This window comes from Macaca thibetana, chromosome X (genome assembly GCF_024542745.1).
Source record: "Macaca thibetana thibetana isolate TM-01 chromosome X, ASM2454274v1, whole genome shotgun sequence".
Taxonomy (NCBI): Eukaryota; Metazoa; Chordata; class Mammalia; order Primates; family Cercopithecidae; genus Macaca; species Macaca thibetana.
The window spans coordinates 71,051,369-71,074,018 of NC_065598.1; the positions used below are offsets into that span (position 1 = coordinate 71,051,369).

General features: G+C 37.5%; 1 non-coding gene across 1 annotated transcript; it reads left to right on the forward strand.

Annotated features, from left to right (window-relative positions):
- The first annotated feature begins 6,675 nt into the window (after positions 1 to 6,675).
- LOC126946959 (U6 spliceosomal RNA) lies at positions 6,676 to 6,780 on the forward strand. The gene has a single exon (XR_007722822.1). It is a non-coding gene; the product is annotated as a U6 spliceosomal RNA (small nuclear RNA).
- Positions 6,781 to 22,650: the final 15,870 nt, after the last annotated feature.

The window sequence follows — 22,650 nt, forward strand, 5'->3', positions numbered from 1 at the left end:
AATCTATCATCTTTCTATATTTGTTAGCTGCTATTCTTCTGCAAAGAAAAACTTTATTTTTAATTTTTTTTCCTGAATGGAGTATTTTAATGGTACCACTCTCAGGGACTTAGGAAGACACAAATGCTAGCTCCATACTATTCACACTGTTTTGCACTCTTTTAAAATAAGTACTTGGGATATAATGTACAACATGATGACTATAGTTAATAGTACTTTATTGTTTACTTGAAATTCGCTAAGAGAGTTTATCCTGTGTCCTCACCACCTCCAACACACAAACACAATGGTAACTTTGGTGATTAACATGTTAATTGATATGATTCTGGTAATATTTCACAATGTATACACACATCAAAGCATTATGCCATACACCTTGAATATATACAATTTTTATTTGTATTATACCTCATTAAAGCTGAAAAATAAAATTAAAAAGGAAAAATAACATATATCTTGTTTTTATGGAAATCTTTTTGTATGAGTACACACGGTACTTTCTGGTTATAAATGGCTGTGTAGTATTCTATAGAATGAGGCTACAAAAATTTATTTAACCAGGTTCTTATGAATGGGTATTTAGATTGTTTCCAGCATCCTTGTACATACATTTTGTGGACACATTGCAATTTGTCTTTAGATATTGCTAGCTTCCAGGGTAAGTTCTTTACAAGTTTTTTAGGTACTCTTAAACTAAAACACCATTTTTTTTAGGTACTACTAAACTAAAACACCATAAAGATTTTATTCTCTGTAGCAATGCACAAAGTACCAGTTTCCCTACTCTCTTAAAATACAGTGTGTTATTATATATAAAAATCTTTGCAAATCTGAAAGGCAATAAAATATCTATCTCTTGAGAGTAGTTTGTCATTGCATTTATTTTATTAGAAGATTGTGCACCTTTCATCCATATGAAAGTCATTTGTATGTACTTTATTATGAGTGTCAATTAATGTTTTGCCCATTTTTCTATCGTTATTTTTTTCATTTCCCTTACTAACTACATATAAAGGAAATTAGCTCTTTGTTATATGTGTTACAAATATTTTCCCAGTTTTTCATTTGCCTTTTGATTTTATTTATAGTATTTTCCCATGCAGATAAAAATGATTATCTATCTATATTATTTTAATAAATCATAATTGTATACATTTTTGGGGTACAATGTGATATTTTGATATATGTATATAATGTGGAATGATTAAATCAAGCTAATTAATATATCTATCATCTCACTTAATTTTTGCGCTGAGACATTTGAAATGTATTCTCTTAGCTATTTTGAAATATATAATACATTATTGTTAACTACAGTCACCCTGTTGTGCAACAGATCTCAAAAACTTATTTCTCTTAACTAAAACTTTGTACCCCCATGTGATTCAGCAATCCCACTGACTGAAATCGGTATGTCAAAGAGATATCTGCACTCCCACGAGCATTGCAGCACTATTCACAATAGCCATGATATAGAATCAACCTAAGTGTTCGTCAATGGATAGATGGATAAAGAAAATGTGGTATGTGCATATAATGGAATAATATTCAGCCTTTAAAAAGAAGAAAATCCTGTCATTTGTGTCAACACAGATGAACATGGAGGACATTATGCAAAGTGAAATAAGCCAGACACAGAAAGACAAATACCATGTGATCTCACTCATATTTGTGGAATATTAAAAACCATGGGTTTTGTTCTGGGTGCAGTGGTTTATGCCTGTAATTCCAGTGCTTTGGGAGGCCAAGGCAGGAGGATCACTTGAGATCAGGATTTCGAGACCAGCCTTGGCAACATAGTGAGACCCCGTCTCTTATTTATTTATTTATTTTTCAAATTAGCTAGGAGTGATGGTACACACCTGTACTCCTAGCTATTTGGGAGGCTGAGTCAAAATGATTGCTTGAGCCCAAGAATTTGAGATTACAGTGAGCTATTATCATGCCACTGCATTCCAGCCTGACTGACAGAGCAAGATTCTATCTGCAAAAGCAGAAAAAGAGGCTTTTATGAAATCAAATTCATCAATCTTTTTCTATTGTAGCTTCATTATTTTACATATTTCATAAATTTTGGTTGAAACATAATGTACAGAAAATTGCACATTATTATACATACTGTAAGTACGATGTAATGAATTTTCACTAACTGTATACTTCCATTAACCAGCACCCAGATCAATGAACAGAACAGGACCAATACCCTGGGTGTCCATTTTGTGCTCCCATGCAGTCACTGTCTGCTCCTTTCCACACATAAGATTCTGTTCATTTTGTATGGCTCCATTTGTTAATATAACATTTTAAAAATTCATTTTACCACATTTTCTTTGTGCAGTCTATTATTGATGGGCATTTATGTTGATTCCATATCTTTGTTATTGTGAATAGTGTTGCAATAAACATACATGTGCATGTGTCTTTACAATAGAATGATTTACATTCCTTTGGGTGTATACTCAGTAATGGGATTGTTGGGTCAATGGTATTTCTGTCTTTAGGTCTTTGAGGAATCGCCACACTGTCTTTCACAATGTCCAAAATAATTTACACTCCCACCAACAGTGTATAAGGAATACTATGCAACTATAAAAAAGAACTAGATCATGTTCTTTGCAGGGACATGGATGGAGCTGGAGGCCATTATTCTTAGAAAACTAGCAAAGGAACGGAAAATCATATGCTGGCATGTTCTCACTTACAGGTGGGAGCTAAATGATGAGAACACATGGACACACAGAGGGGAACAACACTCACTGGGTCCTTTTGGAGGGTGAAAGGTGGGAGGAGGGAGAGGATCAGGAAAAATAACTAATGGGTACTAGGCTTAATACCTGTGTGATGAAATAATCTGTACAACAAACCCCCACAACACAAGTTTACCGATGTAACAAACCTGCACTTCCACCCCTGAACGTAAAATGAAAGTTTTAAAAAATTCATTTTAAGGCAAAGAGTAAGTGCAGGATCCAATATTTTTTTCAGGTAACTATCTAGTTGTCCCAACACTATCTTTTCTCTACTGATATGGCATTCCAACTTTATCATATACCAGTTTCTTTTAGATATTTGAACCTATTTCTGAACTCAGTTTTGTTTCATTGATGTGTCTATTTATTTATTAATGGTTTTAAGATGGGGAATGACATAGGCTATATTTCTAAAAGATCACTCTAGTTACTGTGTGGAGAATGGACTGTGAAGAGGAGGAGTGGCAGAGAGCAAGTATGGAGACCATTTACGAGGATGCTGTAGTAATTTAGGTGAGATAAAATAGTGACTTTGACTAGGGAGGTACAGCATGATAAACAGAAGTGGTCAGATGTCAGGTATGGTTTGGGCATTTAATTCATGTATTAGTACCACACAGCTCTTTTAATTTCTGTGTCTTTATAGTATATTTTAATATCTCATAAGGTCAATCCCTCCTCATTACTCTTTTTTTTAAATAGAACTTTCAGGCTTTTCTTGAATGTCCCTTTTTGCTATATGGACTTTAGAATCAGTTTGTCTCATTTCAAAAATTCTACTGGTGTTTTGATTAGTATCAAATTAAACTTATAGACTAATATAAAGAGAAGAATTAACATATGTATAATATGAGTCATCCTATCCAATAATAGGGTATGTATCAAAGGCTTTGTATCCCTTAAAAGTGTATAGAAGATTTTTTCATACAGATCTTTTATGATTCGCAGGTTTTAATTCTGAGTTTTTTTGTAGTTGATATTTGAAATATTTTCTATTATATTTTGATTTTTGTTTTTAATATCTCAAGCACACAAATGCATTAAAAAATCAAGCATTCATGCTTCTACCACCTAGACTTAATGAATATTAAAATGTTTCATATTTTAAAAATTTTTAAAGAATACAACATTTATGGGTAAAATTAAAGTCCCCGACCCATCTCATCAATCTCTTTCCCTCCCTACAGATAACCTGATATTGGCAAGTATCCCCTCCTACATTAATATGCATCCATAAGCATTATATGGTATTTTCTTGTATACTGCTAAATTTTACAGTATCATACTGTACATGTCATTTTGCAACTTTTTCTATTTACTATTTTGGTTTTGGGCCAGGCATGGTGGCTCACACCTGTAATCCCAGCACTTTGAGAGGCCACGGTGGGTGGATCACTTGAGATCAGGAGTTCTAGACCAGCCTGGTCAACACAGTGAAATCCTGTCTCTACTAAAAATAAAAAAATTAGCTGGTTATGGTGATGCATGCCTGTTATCCCAGCTAGTCAGGAGGCTGGAGGCTGAGGCACAAGAATTGCTTGAACCTGGGAGGTGGAGGTTGCAGTGGGCCAACAACTGCACTCCAGCCTGGGCGACAGAGCGAGACCCTTATCTAAAAATAAAAAAAAAATTTTGTCCTTGAAATTTATCTGTGTTTCTACATGTAGTTTTATCTAACTCACTTTAACTGAACAAGAGAATTACTTTGTATGAATATAACACAATTTTTAAAAACCCATTCCACTATCAAGGGACATTTGGCTAGTTTTCAACTTTTTGGTATTGTAAACTATGTTGTAATGAATATCCTTAAATGCACATCTTCAATATTACCAGATGTTGCCAAATTGCTTTCTGAATAACTTCAACAAACTTACTAATTTATTCCACAGATATTTATTTACTCCAAAATATGTGCCAGCCACTATTCTAGGGGCTATGTATGCAACAGTGTCTCAGTCTGTTTGTACTGCTATAAAAGAATACCTGAGACTGGGTAATTTATAAATAACAGAAATTTATCTTCTCACAGTTCTGGAGTCTGGTAACTCTAAGATCAGGGCACTGGAAATGTTCAATTTTCTGGTGAGGGCTGCTTCCAAGATGGAACTTTGTTGCTGCATTCTCCTTGTTAAGGGAACATGACGTTCTCACATGGTGGAAGGCAGAAGGGCAGGTGAGCCAAATGATAAATGAAGAATCTTTTCTAAGGACCTTAACCTAATTTACCTAATTACCTCTCAAGGGTCCCACCTCTTAATACCATCACATTGGCCATTAAGTTTCAGCACCTGGATTTTGGAGGGGACACATTCAAACCAGAGCAAACTGAACAAAGTAGACAAAAATCCCTTCCCTCTGGAGATTGCATTGAAGTTGTGAGGAAACAGATAAAACCCCAAATGCCTAAATAAAATATAGAATATGTTATATGGAGATAAGTTAGAAGAAAAATAAGGCAATGAAACGGAATATAGAGTGTTGTGATTGTTAATTTTTTTTTTTTTTTTTTGAGACGGAGTTTTACTCTTGTTGCCCAGGCTGGAGCGCAATGGTGCGATCTCGGTTCACTGCAATCTCTGCCTCCCAGGTTCAAGCGATTCTCCTGCCTCAGCCTCCAGAGTAGCTGGGGTTACAGGCATATGCCACCACACCTGGCTAATTTTGTATTTTTTAGTAGAGAGGAGGTTTCTCCATGTTGGTCAGGCTGGTCTCAAACTCCCAACCTCAGGTGATCCGCCCGCCTTGGCCTCCCAAAGTGTTGGGATTACAGGCGTGAGCCACCGCGTTTGGCCCGTGATTGTTATTTTTTTAAGTGTCAACTTGGCTATGCTATACTACCCAGTTATTAAATCAAATACTAATCTAGATGTTGCTGGGAAGGTAATTTATAGATGTGGTTAACATGTACAAATCAGTTGACTTGAAGTAAAGGAGATTACCCTCAATAATGTGGGTGGGCCTCATCCAATCACTTGAAGGCCTTAAGAGCAAAAATGATGTTTCCTGTAAGGGAAGGAATTCTGCCTCAAGACTGTAGCATCATCTCCTGCAGAGTTTCTAGTCTGACGGCCTGCCCTGTGGATTTCAGATTTGCCAGCCCCCACAATTGCATGAGCCAATTTTTAAAGACAACTCACTTATAAGTTTTATAAAGATGAAATTAAAAAGATAAATATAATAAAGATAAAATATAAATCATAAATCTTATTTATGAGAGTTATCTTTAAAATAAGATTCTATTTGTACTATTTTTTCTATTTTTCTGAAGAACGCTGACTGACATAGATTTTGTTACCAAGAGTGGTTCTAGAGGAACAGAATCTTAAGGATGGGTTTTCCGAATTGGTTCTGAAGTTTCCGAAATTGCTTCTCTGATCTGATTAGGTTTAAATGCACTAATGACTACTTACAATAGTAAAGAGGACACTGGGGGAAATGAAATAATCAGACTTTTCAGAAATTACTGAACACCAGCTCTGAACTGACATGAATTCCAGGAGACTCAAAATGGCACTGTGGTCCACCAGTCAGATTAGGGGCTTATGGGGGTCAGTTATTTAATGGAGTTTTAACTCACATCTACCTCATAGTGAACCCAGTAGTTTCCTGAACCCATCCTCTGGTAATTTCCCCAGTTCTGGGATATATAATTGGAATAGACACAATCAGCAACTGGTAGAATCCCCACATTGATTCCCTGGCTTGTGGATTGAGGGTTATTATGGTAGAAAAGGTGAAGTGGAAGTCACTAGAACTGCCTCTGCTTAGAAAAATATTAAACCAAAAGCAATACTACATTCCTGGAGGGATTGTAGAGATCAGTGCCACCACCGAGGGCTTGAAAAATGCAAGGGTGATGATTCCCACCATATCCCCATTCAACTTACCTATTTGGCCTCTACAGAAAACACAGGGATTTTTTGCTTGCTTCAGCAACACATATACTATAATTGGAACAATACAGAGAAGATCATCATGACCCCTGTGCAAAGATGACATGCAAATTTGTGAAGTATTTCATATTTTTGAGAAATGATACATGCTTAAGGTGATGGATATGGTGATTACCATGATTCGATCACTATACAATTTATACATTTATGGAAACATCCATCATGTTGTACCCTATAAATATGTATAATTATTATGTGTCAATTTTTTAAAAAGGTGAATCTTGGAGAATGACAGTGGATTTTCAAAAGCTTAACCAGGTAGTGACTCCAGTTGCAGCTGCTGCACCAGATGTGGTTTCATTGCTTGAACAAATTAATATATCTTCTGGTATCTGCTATGTAGCTATTGATTTGGCAAATGCCTTTTTTCTCTATGTCTGTTAGTAAAGACCACCAGAAGAAATTTGCTTAATCTGGCAAAGCTAGCAATACTTTTCTTATCTCTATCAGTTCTCTACCCTATTTCATAATTTAGTTCACAGGGACATTGCTTGACTTCCCCTTCCACAAGACATCGCACTGATTCATTGCATGGATGACATTATGTTGATTGGACCTAGTGAGCAAGCAATAATAACTACTCTAGACTTATTGGTAATACATTTACACATCAGAGGGTGAGAAATACAATTTTTAAAATAAGATAACTTTCACCTCAGTGAAATTTCTATGGCTCCAGTGATGCGGGTAGAAAGATATCCTTTCTATGGTAAAGATTAAGTTCTTGCATTTGGCCTTTTCTACAACCAGAAAAAAATGCATAACACCTGATGGGCCTCTTTAAACTTTTGAGGCAACATATTTCTCATTTGGCTCATTTACTGAGTGACCTAAAAAGTTACTAGTTTTGAGTGGGGCCCAGAACAAGTGAAGTCTCTGCAACTGGTCCAGGCTGCCATGCAAGCTGCTCTGCCACTTGGGCCATATGTTCCAGAAGATTCAATGGTGCTTGAAGTGTCAGTGGCAGATAGAAATGCTTCTTGGAGCCTTTGGCAGGCCGCTGTAGGTGAATTGCAACACATATTCATAGGAATTTGGATCAAAGCTCTGCCATCTTCTGCAGATAACTACTATCCTTTTGAGAAACAGCTTTTGGCTTGCTACTGGGCCTTAGTAGAGACTGAACAATTAACCTTTGGTCACTATGCTACAATGTGACCTGAGCTGTCCTTCATGAACTGAGTATTATCTGAACCACCAAGCCATAAAGTTGGGCATGCACACCAGCACTCAATCACCAAATGGAAATTGTATATAAAGTTGGGCTTGAGCAGGCCCAGAAGACACATGTAAGCTACATCAAGAAGTGGCCCAAATGCCTATGGCCCCACTCTTAGTATATTACCTCCTCTCTCCCAACCTGCGCCTATTGCCTCATAGGAGTTCTCTGTGATAAGGTGAATGAAGAAGAGGAAAATGAGCCTGGTTTGCAGATGGTTGTGCATGATATGAAGGCACCACCTGCAAGTGGGCAGCTCTGCCACTAGTAACCCTTTTCTGGGATATCCCAGAAAGACAGTGATGAAGGGAAATCCTCACAGTGGGCAGAACATAGAGCACTGCACATTGTACCTTGTTGTTCATTTTTACTTAGAAGGAGAAATGGCCAGAAGTTTGAGTGTATGTTGATTCATGGATGGTGTCCAGTGTTTTAGATGGATGGTCAAGGACTTGGTAGGAACATGATTGGAAAATTGGTGATGAGGAGGTAAGAGAAAAAGATATGTGGGTAGACCTCTATGAATGGGTTAAAAAAAACAAACCCTGAAGATATTTGTGTCCCATGTGAATGCTAACCAAAGAGCGACCTCAGCAGAGCAAGATTTTTTATAATCAAGTGGATAGGATGACCTGTTCTGTGGATAACAGTCAGTCACCTTCCTCAGCTACTTCTGTCATTGCCCAATGGGCTCATTTACAAAGTGGCCATGGTGGTAGGGATATAAATTATTCATGGGATTAGCAACATGGACTTCATTTCACTAAGGTTGACCTGGCTATACCCACTGCTCAGAGTACTCAACCTGCCAGCAGCAAAGACCATCACTGAGTCATTCCCCAGGGTGATCAGCCAGTTATTGATGTCTGGTTGATTATATTCAACCACTTCTATCATAGAAGGGGCAGCATTTTTTCTTACTGGAATAGAAACTTACTCTAAGTATGGATTTACCTTCCTTGCACACAATGATTTTGCCAAAACTACCATCTGTAGACTTACAGAATGCCTTATCCACTGCCATGTTATTCCACATAACATTGCTTCTGATTAAGGAACTCACTTTATACATGAAGTTGCAGCAGTGGGCCCAAGTTCATTGAATTCACTGGCCTTACCATGTTCCCAGCCATCCTGAAGCAACTGGTTTGGTAGAATAATGTAATGGCCTTTTAAAGACTTGGTTATAGCACTAACTACATGGCACCACCTTGCAGGACTGGGGCATGCTCTGTAGGAGGCTATATATGCTCTAAAGAACTGTCAAATATAAGGTGCTGTTTCCCCTGTAGACAGGATTCACAGGTCCAGGAATCAAGGGGTGAAAATTGGAGTGGGTATTACTTACTATACCATAGTTATCCACTAGCAAAATTTTTGCTTCCTGTCCCCATGAACTTACGCTATGCTGGTCTTGAGGTCTTAGTTCCAGAGGGTGGAATGCTACCACCAGGAGATATAATAATTCAATTGAACTGTAATTTAAGATTGTTATCCTACTACTTTGGGCTTCTTGTGCCTCTAAGTTAACAGGCAACAAAGGGAGTTACTATACTGCTGGCATGATTGATCTTGATTACCAAGGAAAAAGTTTGCAACTTGTTGGGCTCTTACTTCACAATAGAGGTAAGTAAGTATGAGTATGTCTGGAATACAGTAGACCCATTAGAAGATCTCTTAGTGCTACCAGGCCCTGTGATTAAAGTCAGTGGAAAACTACAGCTGGGCATGGTGGCACACATCTGTAGTCCCAGTTACTCAAGAGGCTGAAGCAGGAGGATTGCTTGAGCCAAGGAATTCAAGGCCAGTCTCGGCTACATAGTGAGACTCCCATCTCTAAAAAGCACTACAATAATTCAACTCAACAGGACTACTAATTGCTCAGAACTCTCCAGAATGAAGGTTTGGGTCACCCTACCCCATTCCACCAGGGAAGGAACCATAAGAAGCTGAAATATTTGCTGAGGGCTCAGGGAATATGGAATGGGTAATGGAAGAAGGTTGTTTTAAATACCAGCTACGAGTTGCAGATGACCAGCTGCAGAAACGAGAATTGTAATTATTATTATTATTATTAGTAGTAGTACTAGTATTTGAGGTGGAGTTTTTGCTCTTGTTGCCCAGGCTGGAGTGCAATAGCATAGTCTTGGCTCACTGCAACCTCTGCCCCCCGGGTTCAAGGGATTCTCCTGCCTCAGCCTCCTGAGTAGCTGAGATTACAGGCATGCACCTCCACGCTCTGCTAATTTTGTATTTTTAGCAGAGATGGAGTTTCTCCATGTTGGTCAGGCTGGCCTCAAACTCCCGACCTCAGGTGATCTGCCCGCCTTGGCCTCCCAAAGTGCTAGGATTACAGGTGTGAGCCACTGCACCCGGCCAAGAATTGTAATTATTATGAGTAGTTCTTCCTTATAATAAGGAGGAAATATAGTATTTTTCTTTGTCATAAATATGCTTGTTTGTGTGTATATTTATGTCAATTTTTGTTTCTTCTCTCTCTTGTCTTATCATATAAAATAAAATGTATTAGTAATAGTTAACCTTACATCACAGTATTTAAGTCGCAGGATATCAAGGAGAAGAATGAACATAACCCAAGGACTTTGCATCCTCTCACGGGGAAAGGGTTAGTGCATTTTCAGTTGTACAGAGTTGTAACAAGAGTTGTATCTTGTTAGGTGGAAGTATGACTTTGTAATTATCTTTATTTGGAGATATGTGTATGGGTGCCTAGCTGGTGAGGGGTGGATTGTTACTGTTCATTTTATATGTCATCTTGGGCCAGGCACGGTGGCTTGTGCCTGTAATCCCAGCACTTTGAGAGGCTGAGGTGAGTGGATCATTTGAGGTCAGGAGTTTGAGACCAGCCTGACCAACATGGTGAACCCCCGTCTCTACTAAAATACAAAAATAAGCCGGGCATGGTGGCAGGTGCCTGTAATCTCAGCTACTCGGGAGGCTGAGACAGGAGAATCCCTTGAACCCAGGAGGCGGAGGTTGCAGTGAGTTGAGACTGCACCACTGCGCTCCAGCCTGGGCAACAGAGCGAGACTCCCTCTTGAAAAAAACAATAAAAACAATAAAAAATATGTCAACTTAGCTAGTTTATAGCACTGTTATTTAATCAAACATTGATTTAGGTGTTTCTATGAAGGCATTTTGTGGTTTACATGTACAATAATTTGATTTGGAGTAGAGCCTATGATGGGCTTCATCCAATGAGTCTCAGGCTGTAAGAGCAAATCCTGAAGTTTTTCTGGCAAAAAAATATGTCAAGACTAAAGTGTCACATTCTGCCAAGTTTCTAGCCTGCTGGTTTGCCCTACAGATTTCCAAGTCAAGATTGCTGCATCAACTCCTGCTGGAGTTTTCAGCCTGCCAGCCTGTCCTACAGAATTCAGACTTGCCAGCCCCCACAACTATGTGAGCCAATTCCTTAAAATATATCTTATATATGTCTTTATATATACTTATAAATATATGTATATTTACATATTTATCTCCTATTGGTCTCTTTCGAGAACGCTGACTGATACAAATGTGGAGGGATAATTTTAAATAGGATGGAGAGGAGAGGTAACTTATGAGTACCATTTATATTCCCACCAATAGTTAATGCTTTTTATTTTTACTGTTTTCAAAAAAGTACTTTATTTTTCAAATTATTTTAAAATAAACTTTTCGTTTTGAGATAATGTAGGTTCACATGCAGTTTATTGATCTTTTCAAAGAGCTAGATTTTGGTTTTGGTTTTTAATTTTTTTGATTTCTCATATTATCTTTATTATTTCCTTCCTTCTGCTTGCTTTGGGTTTGTTTTGCTCTTTTTCTGTTTTATAAATTTCTTTTTTAAAGCTTTAAAAAAACTCAGCAGTAAGAATTTTCAAGTTTCTTCAGGGACAATCTTAGATTATTGTTTTGAGATGTTTCCTGTTTCTTTTTTTTTTAAATTTTTATGGGTACATACTAGGTGTGTATATTTATGGGTTACATGAAATATTTTGATACAAGCATGCAACATGTAATGATTACATCAGGGTAAATGGAGTACCCATCCTCTCAAACATTTATCCTTTGTGTTACAAAAAATCTAATTATAACATCATAGTTATTTATAAATGTACAATTAAATTATTTTCTGTATAGTCACCCTGTTATGCTAGGAAAAACTGGGTTTTATTCATTCTTTCTAACTATTTTTTTGTACACATTAACCACCTCCACTTCCTACCCCATGCCCACTACCCTTCTTAGCCTCTGGTAACCATCCTTCTATTCTCTATCTTCATAAGTTCAATTATTTTAATTTTTAGCTCCCACAAATGAGTGAGAACATGTGATCTTTGTCTTTCTGTGCCTGGCTTATTTTACTTAACATAATAATCTTCATTTCCATCCGTGTTGTTGCAGATGACAGGATCTCATTTTTTTTTATGGGTGAATAGTACTCCATTGTGTATATGTACCACATTTTCTTTATCCATTCATCTGTTGATGAAAACTTAGGTTGCTTACAAATCTTGGCTATTGTAAATAGTGCTGCAATAAATATGGGAGTGCAGATTTTTCCTTGATAAACTGATTTTCTTTCTTTTGGGTATATACCTAGGAGCGGGATTGCCAGATCATATGGTAGCTCTATATTTAGTTTTTTGAGTTCTCCATTAGTAGTTGTACTAATTTACATCCCCACCAATAGTGTGTGAGGGTTCCCTTTTCTCCATCTCCTCATCAGCATATATTATTGCCTGTCTTTTAAATAAAAGTCATTTTACCTAGGGTGAGACAGTATCTCACTGTAGTTTTGATTATCATTTCTCTGATAATCAATAATGTTCAGCACATTTTCATATACCTGCTTGTCATTTGTAATGTATTCTTTTGAGAAATGTCTATTCAAATCTTTTGCTCAGTTAAAAATTGAATTATTAGACTTTTTTCCTATAGAGTTGTTTAAGCTCCTTATATATTCTGGTTATTAATTCCTTGTCAGATGAGTAGTTTGCAAATATTTTCTCCCTTTCTGTGGGTTGTCTCTTCATTTTGTTGATTGTTTCCTTTGCCATGCAGAAGCTTTTTGACTTGATGTAATCCCATTTGTCCATTTTTGCTTTGGTTGCCTGTGCTTGTGGGGTATTACTCAACAAATTTTTGCCCAGGCCAATGTCCTGGAGATTTTCCTCAATGTTTTCTTGTAGCAGTTTCATAGTTTGAGGTCTTAGATTTAAGTCTTTAATCCATTTTCATTTGATTTTTGTATACAGCAAAAGACAGGGTTCTAGTTTCATTCTTCTGTATGTGGATATCCAGATTTCTCAGCACCATTTATAGTCTTTTCCCTAGTGTGTGTTTTTTGCACCTTTGTTGAAAATGAGTTCACTGCAGGTGTGTGAATTTGTTTCTGGTTTCTGAATTCTGTTGCATTGGTTTATGTGTCTGTTTTTATTCCAGTACCATGCTGTTTTGGCTACTGTAGCTCTGTAGTATAATTTGTAGTCAGGTAATGTAATTCTTCCAGTTTCGTTCTTTTTGTTTAGGATAGCTTTGTCTATTCTGGGTCTTTTGTGGTTTTAAATACATTTTAGTATTGTTTTTTCTATTTCTGTAAAGCAATAGAAAATAGATAAGAATTGCATTAAATCTGTAGATTGCTTTGGGTAGTATGGACATTTTAACAACATTGATTCTTCCAATCTATGAACATGGAATGTCTTTCCATTTTCTTCTATCTTCTTCAATTTTTTACATCAGTGTTTTATAGTTTTCATTGCAGAGATCTTTCACATCTTTGATTAGGTTAATTCCTAAGTACTTAATTTTATTTGTAGCTATTGTAAGTGGGATTACTTTCTTGATTTCCTTTTCAGATTGCTGGCTGTTGGCATATAGAAATGCTACTGATTTTTGTAAGTTGATCTTATGTCCTGCAACTTTACTGAATTTTTAAATTAGTTCCAATAGTTTTTTGTGAAGACTTTAGGTTTTTCCAAATATAAGATTATATCATCAGCAAACAAGGATACTTTGACTTCCTCCTTTCCAACTTGGATGCCCTTTATATCTTATTCTTGTCTGATAACTCTAGCTAGAATTTCCAGTACTATGCTGAATAACAGAGGTAAAAGTGGACATCCTTGTCATGTTCCACATCTTAGAGGAAAGACTTTCAATTTTTCGTGATTCAGTCTGATACTAGCTGTTGGTCTGTAATATACAGCTTTTACTATGTTGAGATATGTTCCTTCTATACACAGTTTTTGAGGGATTTTATCATGAAGGAATATTGAATTTTATCAAATGCTTTTTCAGCATCAATTCAAATGATCATATGGATTTGTTCTTCATTCTGTTGACATGAAGTATCACAGTGATTGATTTGCATATGTTGAACCACTCTTGCATCCCTGGGATAAATCTCATTGATCACGATGAATTATCTTTTTAATTTCTTGTTGTATTTGGTTTGCTAGTATTGTGTTGAGAACTTTTGCATCACTTTTCAGCAGAGATATTGGCCTATAGTTTTTTTTTTTTTTTTTTTTTTTTTTTTTTTTTTTTTGAGACAGGGTCTTGCTCCATCTCTCAGGCTGGAGTGCAGTGGTATGATCTTGGCTCACTGCAACCTCCACCTCCTAAGTTTAAGTGATTCTCATTCCTCAGCCTCCCAAGTAGCTGGGATTACAGACACCTGCCACCACACCCAGCTAATTTTTGTATTATTAATAGAGATAGGATTTCACTGTGTTAGCCAGGTTGGTCTTGAACTCCTAACCTCAAGTAATCTACCTGCCTCAGCTGCCCAAAGTGCTGAAATTACAGGCATGAGCCACCACGTCTGGCCAGATATTGGCCCACAGTTTTCTGCTTTTGATGTGTCTTTGTCAGTTTTGGTATCAGGGTAATACTGTCCTCAGAGAATGAGTGTGAAAGTTTTCCTTCCTCCTCTATTTTCTAGAGTAATTTGAGTAGAATTGGTATTAGTTCTTCTCTAAACATTTGGTAGAATTCAGCAGTGAAGCCATTAGGTCCTGAACTTTTTTTTTTTTTTTTTCTGGGAGAATTTTTATTATGGCTTCAATCTTGTTACTTGTTATTGGTCAGCTCATGTTTTGAATTTTTTCCTGGTTCAATCTTGTTAGGCTGTATGTGTCGAGGAATATATCCATTTCTTTTAGATTTTATAATTTATTGGCATATAGTTGCTTGTAGTAGCCTCTAATGATCCTTTGAATTTCTGTGGTATTGGATGTAATGTCTCCTTTTTCATCTCTGATTTTATTTGCATCTTCTCTCTTTTTTTCTTAGTCTGGCTAAAGGTTTGTCTATTTTGTTGAATTTTTTTTAAAAACCAACTTTTTCTATCATTGATCTTTTATTTTTTGTTTCAATTTCATTTATTTCTGCTGTAGTCTTCATTATTATTTTTTTCTGGTAATTTTGGGTTTGGTTTTCTCTTGCTTTTCTAGTTTTTTAAAGATGCATCATTAGATTGCTTATCTGAAGTTTTTGTCTTTTTTTGATTTAGGTACTTATAGGTATAAATTTCCTTCTCAGCACTGCTTTTGCTGTATCCTATCAGTTTTGTATATAGTGTTTCCATTACCATTTGTTTCACAAATTTTTTTCAAATTTCTTCTTAATTTCTTCATTGGCCTACTGGTCACTCAGGAGCATATTGTTTAATTTCTACATGTTTGTATAGTTTTCAAAATGTCTGTATTGATTTCTAGTTGTATTACATTGTGGTCAGAAAAGATGCTTAATGTTATTTTATTTTCTGAATTTTTTGAATGCATTAGGAGTTGTTTTGTGCCCTAACATATGGTCTATTCTTGAGAATGATCCATGAGCTGAGGAGAAAAATGTGTATTCTGCAGCTGTTGGATAAAATGTTCTGTAAATATCTGCTAGAACCATTTGGTCTGTAGAGCAGATTAAGTCCAATGTTTCTTTGTTGATTTTCTGTCTGGCAGGTCTGTCCAACGCTGAGGGTAGAGTGTTGAAGTCTCCAGCTATTGTTGTATTTGTGTCTACCTTTCTCTGTAGCTCTAACAATGTTTGCTTCATATTTCTGGGTGCTCCATTGTTGGGTGCATATATATTTACAATAGGTATATCCTCTTTAACAGAAAGATTGAAATAATTAAGAAGAATCAAGCAGAAATTCTGGGCTTGAAAAATGCAATTGATGAAGATTCCAACATGGCCGAACAGGAACAGCTCCAGTCTGCAGCTCCCAGTATGATCGACCCAGAAGACGGGTGATTTCTGCATTTCCAACTGAGGTACCTGGTTCCTCTCACTGGGACTGGTTGGACAGTGGGTGCAGCCCATGGAGGATGAGCTGAAGCAGGGCAGGACGTTGCCTCACCCAGGAAGCACAAGGGGTCAGGGGATTTCCCTTTCCTAGCCAAGGGAAGCCATGACACATTGTACCTGGAAAAACGGGACACTCCCACCCAAATACTGTGTTTTTCCCAAGGTCTTAGCAACCAGCAGACAAGGAGATTCTCTCCCGTGCCCAGCTCAGCAGGTCCCACGCCCATGGAGCCTTGCTCACTGCTAGCACAGCAGTCTGAGATCGAATTGCGAGGTGGCAGCCTGGCTGGAGGAGGCGCATCTGCCATTGCTGAGGCTTCAGTAAGTAAACAAAGCAGACAGGAAGCTCAAACTGGGCAGAAGCCACCACAGCTCAGCAAGGCCTACTGCCTCTAGATTCCACCTCTGTGGGCAGGGCTTAGCTGAACAAAAGGCAGCAGACAACTTCTGCAGACTTAAATGTCCCTATTTGACAGCTTTGAAGAGAGCAGTGGTTCTCCCAACATGGCATTTGAGCTCTAAGAGACAGACTGCCTCCTCAGGAGGGTCCCTGACCCTCGTGTTACATCTCCCAGTAGTGGCCTACAGACACCTCATATAGATGGGTGCCCCTCTGGGACAAAGCTTCCAGAGGAAGGATCAGGTAGCAATATTTGCCCTTCTGAAATATTTGCTGTTCTGCAGCCTCCACTGGTGATACCCAGGCAAACAATATCTGGAGTGCACCTTCAGCAAACTCCAACAGATCTGCAGCTGAGGGACCTGACTGTTAGAAGGAAAACTAACAAACAGAAAGGAATAGTATCAACATCAACAAAAGGGAGGGACATCTACACCAAAACCCCATCTGTAGGTCACCATCATCAAATACTAAAGATAGATAAAACCACAAAGATAGGGAGAAACCAGAGTGGAAAAGCTGAAAATTCTAAAAACCAGGGCCCTTCTTCTCCTCCAAAGGATTGTAGCTCCTCGCCAGCAACAGAACAAAGCTAGATGGAGAATGACTTTGACAAGGTGACAGAAGTAGGCTTCAGAAGGTCAGTAATAACAAACTTCTCCGAACTAAAGGAGCATGTTCAAACCCATCACGAGGAAGCTAAGAACCTGAAAAAAGGTTAGACGAATGGCTAACTAGAATAAACAGTGTAGAGAGGACCTTAAATGACCTGATGGAGCTGAAAACCATGGCATGAGAAATTCGTGACGCATGCACAAGCTCCAATAACCAATTCGATCGATTGGAAGAAAGGATATCAGGGATTGAAGATCAAATTAATGAAATAAAGTGAGAAGACAAGGTTAGAAGAGGAAGAGTAAAAAGCAACGAACAAAGCCTCCAAGAAATATGGGACTATGTGAAAAGACCAAAACTACGTTTGATTGGTGTACCTGAAAGTGATGGGGAGAATGGAACCAAGCTGGAAAACACTCTACAGGATATTATTCAGGAGAACTTCCCCAACATAGCAAGACAAGTCAACATTCAAATTCAGGAAATACGGAGAACACCACAAAGATACTCCTCGAAAAGAACAACCCCAAGACACATAATAGTCAGGTTCACCAAGGTTGAAATGAAGGAAAAAATGTTAAGGGCAACCAGAGAGAAAGGTTGGGTTACCCACAAAGGGAGGCCCATCAGAATAACAGCAGATCTCTCTGCAGAAACCCTACAAGCCAGAAGAGAGTGGGTGCCAATATTCAACATTCTTAAAGAAAAGAATTTTCAACCCAGAATTTCATAGCCAGCCAAACTAAGCTTCATAAGTGAAGGAGAAATAAAATCCTTCACAAACAAGCAAATGCTGAGAGATTTTGTCACCACCAGGCCTGCCTTACAAGAGCTCCTGAAGGAAGCACTAAACATGGAAAGGAACAACCAGTACCAGCCACTGCAAAAACATGCCAAATTGTAAAGACCATCAATGCTAGGAAGAAACTGCATCAATTAATGGGCAAAATAACAAACTAACATTATAATGACAGGATCAAATTCACACACAAAAATATTAACCTTAAATATAAGTGGGCTAAATGCTCCAGTTAAAAGACACAGACTGGCAAATTGGATAGAGTCAAGACGCATCAGTGTGCTATATTCAGGAGACCTACCTCATGTGCAAAGACACACATAGGCTCAAAATAAAGGGATGGAGGAAGATCTACCAAGCAAATGGAAAGCAAAAAAAGCAGGGGTTGCAATCCTATTCTCTGATAAAAGAGACTTTAAACCAACAAAGATAAAAAGAGACAAGGAAGGCCATTACATAATGGTAAAGGGATCAATTCAACAAGAAGAGCTAACTATCCTAAATATATATGCACCCAATAAAAGAGCACCCAGATTGATAAAGCAGGTCCTTAGAGACCTACAAAGAGACTTAGACTCCCACACAACAATAATGGGACACTTTAACACCACATTGTCAATATTAGATCAATGAGACAGAAGGTTAACAAGGATATCCAGGACTTGAACTCAGCTCTGGTAACCTAATTCTGCCAACGGTACAAAGAGGAGCTGGTACCAATCCTTCTGAAACTATTCCAATCAATAGAAAAAGAGGGAATCCTCCCAAACTCATTTTATGAGGCCAATATCATCCTGATACCAAAGCCTGGCAGAGAGACACCCACAAAAAAGAGAATTTTAGACTAATATCCCTGATGAACTTCGATGCGAAAATCCTCAATAAAATACTGGCAAACCGAATCCAGCAGTACATCAAAAAGCTTACCCACCATGGTCAGGTGGGCTTCATCGCTGGGATGCAAGGCTGGTTCAGCATACGCAAATGAATAAACATAATCCATCACATAAACAGAACCAACGACAAAAACCACATGATTATCTCAATAGATGTAGAAAAGGCCTTCGACAAAATTCAACAGCCCTTCATGCTAAAAACTCTCAATAAACTAGGTATTGATGGAATGTATCTCAAAATGATAAGAGCTATTTATGACAAACCCACAGCCAATATCATATTGAATGAGGAAAAACTGGAAGCATTCCCTTTGAAAACTGGCACAAGACAAGGACTCCCTCTCTCACTACTCCTGTTCAACATAGCATTGGAAGTTCTGGCCAGGGCAATCAGGCAAGAGAAAGAAATAAAGGGTATTCAATTAGGAGAAGGGGAATTCAAATTTTCACTGTTTGCAGATGACATGATTGTATATTTAGAAAACCCCATCGTCTCAGCCCCAAATCTCCTTAAGCTGGTAAGCAACTTCAGCAAATTCTCAGGATACAAAATCAATGTGCAAAAACCACAAGCATTGCTATACACCAGTAACAGACAAACACAGAGCCAAATCATCAGTGAGCTCCCATTAATAATTGCTACAAAGGGAATAAAATATCTAGGAATCCAACTTACAAGGGATGTGAAGGACCTCTTCAAGGAGAACTACAAACCACTGCTCAACAAAATAAAAGAGGACACAAACAAATGGAAGAACATTCCATGCTCATGGATAGGAAGAATCAATATCATGAAAATGGCTGTACTACCCAAGGTAATTTATAGATTCAATGCCATCCCTGTCAAACTACCAATGACTTTCTTGACAGAATTGGAAAAAACTACTTTAAAGTTCATATGGAACCAAAAAAGAGCCCACATTGCCAAGACAATCCCAAGCCAAAAGAAAAAAGCTAGAGGCATCACGCTACCTGACTTCAAACTATACTACAAGGCTGCAGTAACCAAAACAGCATGGTACTGGTACCAAAACAGAGATATAGACCAATGCAACAGAATAGAGGCCTCAGAAATAACACCACACATCTACAGCCATCTGATCTTTGACAAACCTGACAAAAACAAGAACTGGGGAAAGGATTCCCTATTTAATAAACGGTGTTGGGAAAACTGGCTAGCCATATGTGGAAAGCTGAAACTGGATCCCTTCCTTACACCTTAGACAAAAATTAATTGAAGATGAATTAAAGACTTAAATGTTAGACCAAAAACCACAAAAACCCTAGAAGAAAACCTAGGCAATACCATTCAGGACATAGGCATGGGCAAGTACTTCACGTCTAAAACACCAAAAGCAATGGCAACAAAAGCCAAAATAGACAAATGGGATCTAATTAAACGAAAGAGCTTCTGCATGGCAAAAGAAACTACCATCAGAGTGAACAGGCAACCTACAGAATGGGAGAAAATTTTTGCAATCTACCCATCTGACAAAGGGCTAATACCTAGAATCTACAAAGAACTCAAACAAATTTACAAGAAAAGAAACAAACCCATCAGAAAGTGGGCAAAGGATACGAAGAGACACTTCTCTAAAGAAGACATCTATGCAGCCAACAGACACATGAAAAAATGCTCATCATCACTGGCCATCAGAGAAATGCACATCAAAACCACAATGAGATACCATCTCATGCCAGTTAGAATGGCGATCATTAAAAAGTCAGGAAACAACAGGTGCTGGAGAGGGTGTGGAGAAATAGAAACACTTTTACACTGTTCATGGGAGTGTAAATTAGTTCAACCATTCTGTAATGGTGTGGTGATCCCTCCAGGATCTAGAACTAGAAATACCATTTGACCCAGCAATCCCATTACTGAGTATATACCCAAAGGATTATAAATCATGCTACTATAAAGACACATGCATACATATGTTTATTGCGGCACTGCTCGCAATAGCAAAGACTTGGAATCAACCCAAATGTCCATCAATGATAGACTGGATTAAGAAAATGTGGCACATATACACCATGGAATACTATGTAGCCATGAAAAAAGATGAGTTCATGTCCTTTGCAGGACATGGATGAAGCTGGAAACCATCATTCTCAGCAAACTATCACAAGGACAGAAAACTAAACACCACATGTTCTCACTCATAGGTGGGAACTGAACAATGAGATCACTTGGACACAGGGCGGGGAACATCACGTACCGGGGCCTGTCGGGGGTGGAGGACTGGGGAGGGATAGCATTAGGAGAAATACCTAATGTAAATGACGAGTTGATGGGTGCAGCAAACCAACATGGCACATGTATACCTATTTATCAAACCTGCACATTATGCACATGTACCCTAGAACTTAAAGTATAATAAAACAAAAGGAAAATGCAATTGACACACAGAAGAATGCATCAGAGTCTTTCTTAATCTTTCTTTATTTTTTCTGTATTTCTTCTAAAAAAGGGACTGTGTCTTTTAATAGTAGAATGGATCAAGCAGAATAAAGAATTAGGGAGCCTGAAGACAGGCTATTTGAAAATACATTGTTAAATTGTTAAAATTAACTTTGTTAATTGTTAAATTGACTTCTTTATCATTGTATGGTGACCTTCTTTGTCTCTTCTTATAGTTTTTGTCTTAACATCTATTTTTTTCTGATGTAAGTATAGTTATTCCTGCTCTTTTTGGTTTCCATTAGCATAAAATGTATTTTTCCACTCCTTTATTTTCAGTCTATGTGTATCTCTGTAGGTGAAGTGTATTTCTTTTTGGTTACAGATAATTGGGTCTTGTTATTTTATCTATTCAGCCAGTCTAGATCTTTTGATTGGTGCATTTAGTTCATTTATTCAATGCTATTGTTGATAAGTAAGAACTTACTTCTGCCATTTTGTTATTTTTTTTTCTGGTTGTTTTGTGGTCTCTTCCTTCTTTCCTTTCTGCCTGTCTTCCTTTTAGTGAAGCTGATTTTTCTCTGCTGGTGTGTTTTAATTTTTTGCTTTTTATTTTTTGTGTATCTGTTGTACGTTTTTTGTTTGAGGTTACCATGAGGCTTCAAATACTATCTTATAACCCAGTATTTTAAGCTGATAACAACTTAACACTGTTTGCATAAACAAACAAAGGAAAAGAAAAACTAATAAAAACTCTACACGTTTTAACTTTGTCCCTCTACCTTTTAACTTTTTGTTGTTTCTATTTATATTTTATTGTACTTTTATGTCTTCAAAAGTTGTCGTTATTATTTTTGATTGGTTCATTGTTTAGTCTTTCTATTTAAGATACAAGCACCACAGTTAGAGTGTTAATCCATTTTTCTGTAGTTATTATTACCAATGAATTTCGTATGTTAGATGACTGTTTATTGGTCATTAAAATTCTTTTATTCCTGATTGAAGTATTCCCTTTAGCATTTCTTGTAGAACAGGTCTGGTGTTGATAAAATCCCTCAGCTTTGTGTGTGTGTGTGTGTGTGTGTGTGTGTGTGTCTGGGAAAGCCTTTATTTCTCCTTCATGGTTAAAGGATATTGTTGCCAGATACACATTCTAGGATAAATGTTTATCCTTTGACACTTTTAATATTTCATGCCACTCTCTCCCGGCCTGTAAGGTTTCCACAGAGAAGTCTGCTAACAGACATATTGGAGCTTCATTGTATGTTATTCTTTTCTTTTCTCTTACTGCTTTT